Source organism: Alligator mississippiensis, chromosome 3, assembly GCF_030867095.1.
Source record: "Alligator mississippiensis isolate rAllMis1 chromosome 3, rAllMis1, whole genome shotgun sequence".
Taxonomy (NCBI): Eukaryota; Metazoa; Chordata; order Crocodylia; family Alligatoridae; genus Alligator; species Alligator mississippiensis.
Window position 1 is genome coordinate 182,321,497 of NC_081826.1, and position 11,202 is coordinate 182,332,698.

Here is an 11,202-nt window from a genome sequence, read left to right on the forward strand (position 1 = left end):
AAGCAAATGAGACATATGTTTGGAAAGCAATGTGGCAACAAAAATAAATAAATAAATAAATGACCAATGCAGGATTTGGCCTAACACCCAAAGCATCAGTTAACTAGGTAATAGTTTACATTACTATACAAACTTTCAAAAGCCTTATTTTTCTCTTTCAGCTGGGCTTTGAATTTTACCAGTCTTGTACCTAGTAGTGATAAAATGCTTGCAAATTAGAATTCCACCTTCATTTAACACAGGTGTTTTAGACTAACTTTGCATAAATGTCAGTGATGACAGAAAGTGATGAAGGCTGTGTGGACTGAGGTAGTCTTGGAGGCTTTAGATGAGCTGTGAGTGTTGGTTTCATTTTTTGTTTTCACATTAAAAATTAGAGGTGAATTTATAGATAGACTGATTTTATTTGATTTTTTTACTTCAGCATAAGTAATACCTTTTTATCATGTGTAAGCATATTCCAGATGTGCTTATCTTAGAAGCTCCTTGCCTCAAAGAAATTGTAAAAATTAAAGGTAGAGAAAAAATCAACAGAGGGGGGTGGGGCAGAAGGATTTGTTTGTGAAAAAATGTTAAGCTGAACTGGTTAAGACATGATTTAAGGACTGTTGCATACTTTTTTTGTATATATTTACCAGGTGTAAAGAAGAAAGAGGAGAGCGAATTAACATTTTAGTAATATAAGGGGTTAAAACTGGAATAATAGGATGAAATGCCTTCATTTATTTTTTCCTTTTTACTTTAGTATATGTGTAATATTAATTGTTTTGCTGGCCTGCTGAAGTTGTAGGACCAAATTGTACCTCAACCTAGTTCTATGCATAACAGGGTAGAGAGGCTACAAATAAGATGATTCCTAAGCACTATGACATAAGGGCAGGGACTAAGATATGTTTGTAGTCTGGATGTTCATGTTGGCCTAGTGTCCCGGCAGATGGGATAGAGGGTAGGAGTTTATGCTGCACCCCAAATGGCCTATGTATTCTAAAGTTTGGAATGCCTTGTGCATACCTAAGGCTCAATGGCTCCTAGTACACCTATCAGAGTATGATGCTTCCATGTTGTCTCATGTGCAAAACCAAACCTAGAAGGTACAATTGAACCAATAGCATTAAGCAACCTTGTCTCTTGTAGAGACTATGGTTTGAGCATCCTGGAACTTGATTTTCTTCTGTCCCCTGTCATTTGAATCTGTACAAAATGGAGGTAAAAGGCTATGTGGGGTGTGTCCACGCATGCAAGTACATGCACTTGCAGCAGCTCAAATAGAAGCGATGCAAATTTGAGCCGGGGCTTTTTGCCTCAGCGCACGTGCTCAGACATGCACTTTGCTGTGGAGCAAATTGTGCCACTTGGGGCAAAATAACCCTGCCTGGCTCCTCCCAGATCTGCAGCCAGGGGGAGCTAGAGCCTGGGGCCAGCACCTGTGCTGTCCCCAGCAGTATAAAAAGCTGCCCTGACCTGGCCCCATCCATACAAAAAGCTGCCCTGGCAAGCAGCTCGGGGCTACTCGCTCTCAGGAGCTTCTGGGGCCTGGGCACTTGATACCTGGGGACACTAACCCTTGTGCCAGCTGGACTGCTGCAGCAGCATCCCAAATCCATTTTTAAAAATACCCCCAAATCCAAGTTCTTCCACAATTAAAACAAAAGAACACACACGGACACCCCTTAGAGAAAGAGAGAGAGAGACAGCAATCACTTGGGCAATGCTTTATTGGTATATTTACAATGTTAAAGCAATGTGGAAACCTACCAGTGTCTCCATCATCATGATAAAATGAATTCCAAATACCTGTATGTGTTGATGTATACTTTTGGTTTTCTTCACACGTGATGGGTGTGTGATGTGGGGATGTGGTGTTTGCAGGAAGGGGGTGGGAAGGGATGTGGGTAGGCGTGGGGCAATTTGCTGGGGGGACTGTGGGTGTGGGGGACCTTGTGGGGAGGGGGCTGCTCAGGAGGGGTGGGTCCCCTGGCCCCACAGGGTGCAGCCCCCGCACACAGCACATTGAATGCCCCTCCCTGCTCAGGGCCCCAGCCCCCCCACCCAGGGCCCATAACTTACCTTTTAGCTGAAGCAGCAGGAGTGGGGTGCTCTGAGCCATGGTGGCAGGGACAACGTGCCGGACCCAGCTAGGTCCTGCTGGCCCTGGGAATCATCTACCACCTGGCTGGGCCAGGCCCTTGGTGGCAGGACCCAGTGCTGCACATGGGGACTGTATGTCAGGCCCAGCCAGGTCCTGGGGCCCCTCTGCTGCCTGGCTGGACCAGGCCCCTGGCAGCAGGACCTGGTGCAGTGCATGGGGACCACATGCCGGGTCCTGCTGCCCTCGGGGCCCCTCTGCCCCCTGGCCGGGCCCATGGCAGCAGAACCTGGTGTGGTGCATGGGGACTATGCACCACACCCGCTGGGTTCTGCTGGCCCTGGGGCTGCTCCTGCCACCCAGCCGGGCTGGCTGGGTGGCAAGAGCAGCCCCAGGGCTGGCAGGACCCATCTGGGTGCAGTGCATGGTCCCCATGTGCCACGCCGAGTCCTGCTGCCAAGGTCCTAGCCCAGCTGGACGGCAGAGAGGCCCTGAGGGTGGCAGGACCCGGCTGGGCAGTGATCGGAGGGGCTGGTGGTGGGAGGGCCCAGGCAGGGATCGGAGGGGCTGGGGGAGCGTGTGGGGCTGGCAGGGGTCCCCCCCATGGTCCCCTTCTCCAGCTCTCCCACCAACCCCTTATGCACCAGCACAGAAGCTCTGGTGCTGGACACACGGCCTGGCCAGCTGCATGTTTCAGCACCAGGGCGGGGGGCCAACCACAGAGATGCTCTGGCAGCCAGAGAGTCTCCCTAGAGGACCCAGCCTCTGGTTGCCTCAGGGCATGATTCGGGACCATGCCCTGCCCTGCTTTTTTTAGCTTTGAGTTTTTTTTTAGCCCCTTGGATATCCAGAAGTCTAATTTTCTCCCTGCACTGCAAACATTTTTTTTCGTTCCCACATGTGCCTCTTGCCCCATCTCAAAGGGGTTTGAGATGGCAAAAAGCATGTGCGTGCTTGTCTGGAGGCTGGTATACGTGAGGAATTAAGGTATAACATTTTACACTGATGTGAGAGAACCACAAATGATAACTACTTTGCATGTATGTAGAGACTCATGCAATTTGTCTGAGAAATTATTAGCTTTTGCATAAATATACTTCTTTTCCCTTTTTATTAAAATGCTTCCAGCTGAAGAAGATGCTAACTAATTGGAATAAGATACTCACTGTAAATATTTTGTCAATATAATCTGTAACTAACATTTTAAGCAAATGAACTGACAGTGATCCCTTTCTCAGTGTTTAGAGCATTGCAGGTCTTATTAATGCTTGGACTGTTACCAGTAAACCCTAATCAGTGCCCTCCCAAAAGCATGAGGGGGTGATTCTGTGTAGGGTGTAGTCTTGTAATCCTACTCAAAGGCCTAACTGGGTGCATCTATATGAAAGTTTATGTGGAGCTGACTAATTAGCTCTGCAGTAAAGTCTCAGCGTCTACATATGTGATGCTATTAAGCCAGAGTACACTAATTTACTGCAGGATAGTATTTGTACATACTATATAACACACACACACACACACACACACACACACTCTGTGTGTGGTCAACAGGCAGCCCCTACACTGAAGCACTCTCATGCCACAGCCAGCCCTGTCAGCATATTGCACCAGAGTTTATTGCTCCTGGGCACCATGTTTCTATGTGTTGCCCAGGACGACAGCACATTGAGCTGGGTCAGAGCAACCATATGTTGCGGTCCTGGGCACACATGGAAACATGGTGCCCAGGAGCAATAAACTCTACTCTTCCACAAGATAGTACTTGTATCTACAAGTGTGTGTGTGTGTGTGTGTCTGTGTACCAAAGTAGTTTGCTGCAGTGCACATGCAGACACTCACCAGGCTAGCTAGGGCACGAAAATGCTTCAATGTGTGGGCTGCCTGCTAGCCAGCCCCACATTGCGGCATTTTTGTGCCCTACACAGCCCCCAGGGACCCTGCTGGCTGAGGCTGCTCTGACCCAGCTCAATGTCCTGTGCCCTGGGCAAATGTGGAAACAGGATGCCCGGGAGTAATAAACTCTGTTGCACTAATTGCATATGTAGATGCACCCACTATGTACTGTGACTTCTGAGAAACTTCTGTGGGTTAGGGAATAAAGCAGTTGTTTACACGATGCTAGGAGATTTTTATTGCAAGCAATGGGTGTAGGTAACTTGTGTAGGTGAGCTGGTGATGACTACTGGTTTCATGTTAAATATAATGATACTCTGCACCGTTTTAAGAAACCATGCTTAAATGCTGTTGCAATGAGTAAATTTACCATGTAAACAAAACCGTATGTTCCTCTTCTGTGACTGACAAAAATGAGCCAATAAGCTATGGGAGAAAACAATTTTTGTGCATGAGTTCCTTTTTATGTAAATGCTTTGATTTTAATAGTATACAATGAGTGTAAAAGGGTGCAGAACTAATCAGTGTGGAAGCAGAATTGTTTCTCAGAATGTTTTTCCAAGTTTTCGGTTAAGCCCATTTGACTAAATATTTTTAGTTTTTACTATAGCAAAAACTACTTAGTCAAATGGGCTTAACCGAAAACTTGGAAAAACAATTTCATCATTTACATTTTTAATAATAAAGAGCCTGAAGCCAAATTTTCCCAGCTTATAACAAATTTTCTCTCCTTCCTTACTGTGACAAGCCCTCTGAGGAAGGGGGGTATCTTGCCTGAAGGCACTGTGAGCAAAACACTAGGCATAGAGTTGTAACAGAATTCTGTTTAGAGCAATAACAAAACGTAGCATTTTTAGTCTTCACTTTGTAGATATCAAAATCTTTTTTTCAGTGGCAAGAAAGCATAATTACCCCTGTTACCCAAATGAATGTATGTAGCCTGTAGGCTGTGCAAAGATTTGGTCCCTGATTTAATTCGTCAGAGATTCAGTCCAATTCCATGGCTGAATCTTTGAATCTGAATCGTATGAGAAGACCCTTTAATCTCTCCGAATCAAATTGGAACCCTCCAAATTGATTTGAAGAGATTTGGAAAGATTTGGCAATTTGGACATAGACACAGCTTTAGATGTTTTTTCTACATACCTCTAGGTAGCAGGCAGCTCATGAGTGGTGTGATGCTGGTGCAGATGGAGCATCCCACAAGATCACAGGGGGCTCCCCAGCGTGCTCAGCAGCAGACCTGAAAGCGGACCAGAACTACTTCTGGTCCACTTCCAGGTCTGCTGGGGAAAATGCATTACCCCCCACTCCCCAGCTTGGCAACTGGTGCCTCCTGGGTTTGGGGGGCACTTGGGGTCCCCCCACGGCTGATCCACTGAGCTAGAGGGTCACGGGGGGGACCTTCTGTGCATTCACCAGTGGACCAGAAGTAGTTCCGGTCCACTTCTGGGTTTGCTGCGGAGCATGCGGCAGGGGGGCCTGTCCTCCTGTGGGATGCTCCATCCACCCCACTATTACAGTGTTCACCACCTGTGCCTGGTACCTCAACGTATGTAAAAAAACATTTAAAGCTGTGTCTATGGATCGAATCTTCAGATTCGGATTCAGCCGAATCGAATTGGGGACAGTGATCCGAATCAATGAATCAAATCCCTGTCCCCAATTCAAGCTGAATCCGAATTGAATAGGGCCCGTTTCACACACTACAATTTATCTGTTTTAGAAAATAGCATGCAAAGGGTGGAAGTGGCACGACCCTTAGCATCATCTTAATTCATTATCGTAGTCAAAGAGATTATATCGCTTATGGTTCTGGATGATTAGAAGCATTTATTCTTTAGGATGAGTGCATAGGAAACTTTTCCAATCCAGAAGAAAATCCAGGATTTCACATTTTTCCCATTCCTCACTGGTAAACAACCCCCCCCCCCCCAAAAAAAAAACAACAAAAAAACCCGGGAATCCTTTGCGTAAGAGATAATGAGGACCATATTCCCTAGAATAGCCTTTATTCTGAATCTAGAACTGCAGGACTTTACCAGGCTCCCAGGCAGGCACCTTAACTGAGCCTATTGACTATGCTGTGGTTACTCACGCGATTTATATATCCTAAATGAGCTGTTTTTCTTTATGTAAGTGATTGGTCATTGGACCAGAGATATTGAATCTGTAGCCTGGTGCCTAGGACACACTCCTTACACATGTATGACCCAACTCATCCTTGCTCTGGTAAATGCAAAATTTTACGTATTGAGATAGATTGATTTGGTTTAATATCTCATGCAGGACCTTAGAACAGCCAGTCATCTGGTGGTGAGGACCTCCACCTGGACTTTGGGGAAATGGCATATCACAGATTTCAAGTTGTCTCCTACATCCCAGGCCAGGCCCTCCAGAAAAGGTGTCTGGTTTTGACTGGCAATTCTATCCAAGGCCCAGGAAGCTGTCTTGTTGGAACTGATGTGTTCCCACAACACTTGTGAGTTTCAGCAGATTGCCTTTTGTGCTCAAGATCAATGTTCCCTAATTTGTCATGAAGCAGATATGACTTTTTCACATTTGGCATGTATAAAAGCAAGAAGGATCTTCACATTGCTGAAACATCAATAAGATGTGCCTCCTTATTTTATTAAATATTGCAATTATGTTTTAAAGATCCTTTCAGGAATGTTTGTATTTATGCCATTCAGTAGCATACCCCATGCACTAGAAACCATTGGGAGGGGCAGGGGAAAATCAATACAAATGTTTGATGCATAGCAAAGTAAAAAATTCAAAGACAATGGAGGGAGGAACAGAAAATGGGAGGAAAAGCACTATTGAAAATATTGTGCTATCATAGGTGGTGCCTAAAATAAATATCTGTGTTCACCGTTGATCAATTTGAAAAAATAGCAGCCTGAAAATACTGGTATGAATAAAGGAAAGGTGTCATATGACACTCAATTAAACAAATAATACACTTTGAAATGGATAACAGGAAATTAGATGAATGCTTGTTTAACCTCCGGGATTTATTGTGACCTGGAATCCTAAAACTAGATACTTTAATGGATACATGAAACAACATGACCAGGTTGCTGAGATAGGTAGAAAAGAAAGAAAACTTCTTGCTAGATGCAAGCCAAACTGGAATTGCCTGGAAATGGGAAGAAACTTCCCTATATTTTCTAAATTTCCATGGTGAAGATTTAATATGGCTTAATATTCTGATTTACTTGACAATACTGTAGCTATGTAAAGAAACAGTACTGGAGGTCAGATTTAAAGACTAGGCAGAATGTTTCTGATGGCTCTATAGCCCTCTATGGTAGGGCTGTGGCCCTCTTTTAGGGATTTCTTGAGCTATATTAACAACCTTTTGCAGAAGCAGGACACTGGCTGCTGTGGTCCCTGCTTTATCTATGGCAGCTTAGGTTGTTATGTCTTGTGAGGGTCGACAACGGTGCTTTTAGTAAGTGGTTATGATTTGCATAGGATGTCTTAGATAGGGATGCTGCTGCTTCAGGCAGGGGGTTGGTAAGATGACCAAGGAGGTCCCTTCCAGCCCTACTTCGCCATGATTCTATTCCTGGACTAATTTTGCATCTCTGGATACCTTGGGTACAAGTAGAGGCAACCTGGATCTCTTTATTTTTTGTATAAATTCATTTGATCTGCTCTCAAATTATGTTGGCAGGTGATATATATTACAACTGTACTCGAGTAGGATCATCTTACGTTATAATTATAATGGAGAGTGTCTATTCCACCTAATCTGGATGGTTTTTTTTAATTTGTACACATGTAAGTAGGTCTGAAACATTTGCACTTGGGTAACTTTCAAATAAAAAGCAAAAAATGCTGCTACAAAATCAACACTAATCAACACAAAACTAAAGAAATAACTCTTCTCTGGCATTCTTTGTGATTTGTATAGAAGTTTGAAGTCAACACTATGCCCTAGGAATTTGGATTGAAATCCAGAAAACTAGTTATGCCTGCAGGATATAAGGTATTTGAGTAACCTCAATGGAAGTTGAGTTCCTGCAGTGAAATAACAGGTCCCAGAGCTTAAAGATTTTTCTCATTGCTGTAAATGGGTAGAGGTATAACTTTATTGTTTATTATGGGCAAGCCACTGCTGTTTCCCCTCCTCTTCAAAGCTTTAACCTGTGGAGAACAGCACCATGGGGCAGCATTTTTGGCATCATAATAAATTTCATTATATCTGAGATAAGAGTGTACTACAGACAATATAGTTTGCATCTATAGTGACACATGACTCCTTCATTGGAGTAGAGTGTTTGTGTTCTAAAACACTTTTTGCTCCAGTTCAAGCCCTGTTGTTTCAGTACAGGCAACAAGTGATGTTTATGTTAAGTAGTTTGAGATGAGATGTGGGGCTGGGAATCAAGTGTTGTTAAGCATTTAAATTCATGGAGTTTGACAGTTCATCTTCACTCTTGGTCTGGCAGGCCTATAGGAGTTACCCATGTCAGATATTAGGCTTGGCAGAATTCAACTTTTTTATTTTTTTAAACATCAATATTATTAATTGAAATGATTGGGGGGTTTTTTGGGTTTGTTTTTTTTTTTTTTTAAGCATTTTTCTACATTTTCAGGATTGCTTGAAATTGGGGGCATTCAGGGCAATTTATTATTGACAAAAGTAACTACTGTAGGACTGCCACTCAACTGAGTGGCAGAACTGCCGTCAGTCCTGGCTCCACTCACCTGTATTTTCCTCATCCGCTTGGTCACTTCCTCTTGCTATGTTCCCAGTCCCTTGAGCTTTCTGGGAGTTGCAGGCCAAACTACAATCAGCATGGTTCTGTAGAACTGCTCTCCCCTGTCATCACACACTCCATCAGCCATCATCTTTTTTGCATCCCCTTTTAATGATGGTAATTACTTTTGTCGGTCTGTGAGTGTGAAGTGAAATAGATGCTTAGCAACATTTCCTGATTAAAAATCAAATCCTGCCAAGCAAAGATATTATGGATGATGTAGCTTCTTCAAACATTCCTTGCCGTAATACTCTAAAACAGTGATTCTCAACTAGGGTGCTACACCCTGGCATGCCATGAAATCCTTTTCAGGATGCTGCTTAATATTAGCAGCGTGAGGCATGCAAACACCTACAAATGGGCCCAAGATAAACCAGACGTTCCAAATAGGAATCCACCATGTCAAAAACATTTTTGTCATCTTTCTGAGCTCTTTCGCACATAATAACACTATTATTTTTCCACAGTAAAAAATGAGTGAGAGCTGGCACTTTGAGGGGTCCCTTGGATCTAACAAGGGGTGCCTTGCATCTAAAAAGGTTGAAAACTACTGGTCTAAGATTTGTTCATAGCTGTTTTCTCCACAACATTTTACAGCCAATTCCAGCCAAAAGTGAATGGAAGTTTTGCTTTTAATAAAATGTCTTGATCCAGTTATAACTAACTAATGAGCACAATCTCATGTGGCTATTTCAAGGAACTGCACAGCTGGAACCTTGGTCAGATCCCTAGTTTATGTCTGCTATTTTGATAAGCCTAGTTGAAGTACTTGTTTCATTTCAGTGTATTTTGTTTTCCCCTTGAGGCATACTCGGTTCTCATTAATGAAAAGTCATACTCCCTTGTGAACATTTGGAAGCATGAGTCTCAGTGGCAATACTGTAACTATGAAACTTTTGGGGTATGCATCTAACACAGCACATTGTTGGTTCATGTCTAGTCTTCTGTACATTTTAAGATTGCATGGCTCACTTATACAAAGGCTTGTTCCATAATTGAAACAGAATGGGAGAAAACAGTAGTCTGAATTCAAACAGATTTTTTTCTCACTTCTCCTTCTCTGCCAAAGCATTCACTAACCTCTCCTTGTGCCATCTGCTTTCCCATCCAAAACAGCATTGAAACAAATGGTGAGGTCTAGCAAAATATCATCTCAGGTTTACCTTAGTGTTTCCACTGCCTTTTTTAAAGCTCTGGGGTTTTATGATAATGAGCCTCAAAGGACAAAACCTAGACTTAGGTGGACAATTCTAGCCTTTGTTGCATACCTGTCTTCCAGTTCTAGCCTGGTTTGTTATTCTTGATGTTCATGAGAGCAATACACAAGCTTTTCCTACACAGACCTAGATTGTGACCTACCCCCATGAAAGGACCCAGGACCATGGCTCTTCTTGTGAGCAGAAACTGCTTGGCCCTTAATTCCCTCAAGGAGCCAACTGAGCAGGATATACTATTCTCTGTTCCTCCACACTGGACAGTAGGGATAAGTGCAGCACCTTTTAATGGATGGGAGCACCTATTCACTCCACAACCTTGGACAAAAAGGAGGTACAGCTCTTACTAATGCTTTCCTATCACGGGAACACTACTTGATCCCTTCTTCCCTACATGGCCTCATACTCTTTCTATATAAAAAATGCACAGACTGGAGTGCTGATATCATCCTGTGTTGATGGCTATGTGTTTTGTGTAAGGGGCAGTTGTTTTCTTTTTTTGTGGGTACTAGAACTTCTTTCAAGACCTAATTCCATCAAATTTAATAATTTTTGCTGCAAACCAGAGATTAAGCCCAACCCTTACAGTGCCAAGATACCCAGATGACCTTCGCTCTTTCCAGTACAACCAGCTGAGAGGAGTCCTTGCATTAGCAGATTAATATCTGAAGAACTTTTAATAGAAATGTGATTTAAGACTAGGGACGGCTAGCTCTTAAGTGTCTTCCCATTTGATGGCTCATAGTATGCTTCAAGTTTTGCTGGAGATAGTATTTTACAGAATTAAAAAAAAAATCTTTGCTTTGTTTTGGGCATTTGAACATTGTTTATGGTCTTTATTGTGAAGATCCCTAGACAAAGACAGGTGGTTCTCAGCACTTGTCTCCCTGGCATCCAAGTTTATTTAGCACTAATTGGTGGTCGTTTTTAATTGATAGATGCACAGTGGGCAGCCCTTTGTGAACTTGGCACTGGTATTTCACTGTTTCCTTGCTTATCTAAGAGGATAACTATGCAAACACAAAGAAAAAAAACAAAAGTCCCTTTCTGCACATGTTATGTTGTAATAACTCTGTGTAGTAAAACCAACATTAAAATAGAATGCACTCTATGGAATAGTCAAATAACATTTGCTTAGCAAAAGCAAATCACAGGTTATTTCCATATGTCCTTTAGAATTTAAAGAGGTTCTGCTCGTTGCCTAAATTTTGCTATTCTTTGGATTCAACCTTTCTTC

The 11,202-nt window shown here is 43.1% G+C and overlaps 1 long non-coding RNA gene across 1 annotated transcript; it reads left to right on the plus strand.

Moving 5' to 3' along the window:
• Positions 1–279: 279 nt before the first annotated feature.
• On the plus strand, positions 280–6,636 carry LOC132249127 (uncharacterized). The gene is made up of 2 exons (XR_009460527.1): positions 280–335; positions 6,269–6,636. It is a non-coding gene; the product is annotated as an uncharacterized LOC132249127 (long non-coding RNA).
• Positions 6,637–11,202: the final 4,566 nt, after the last annotated feature.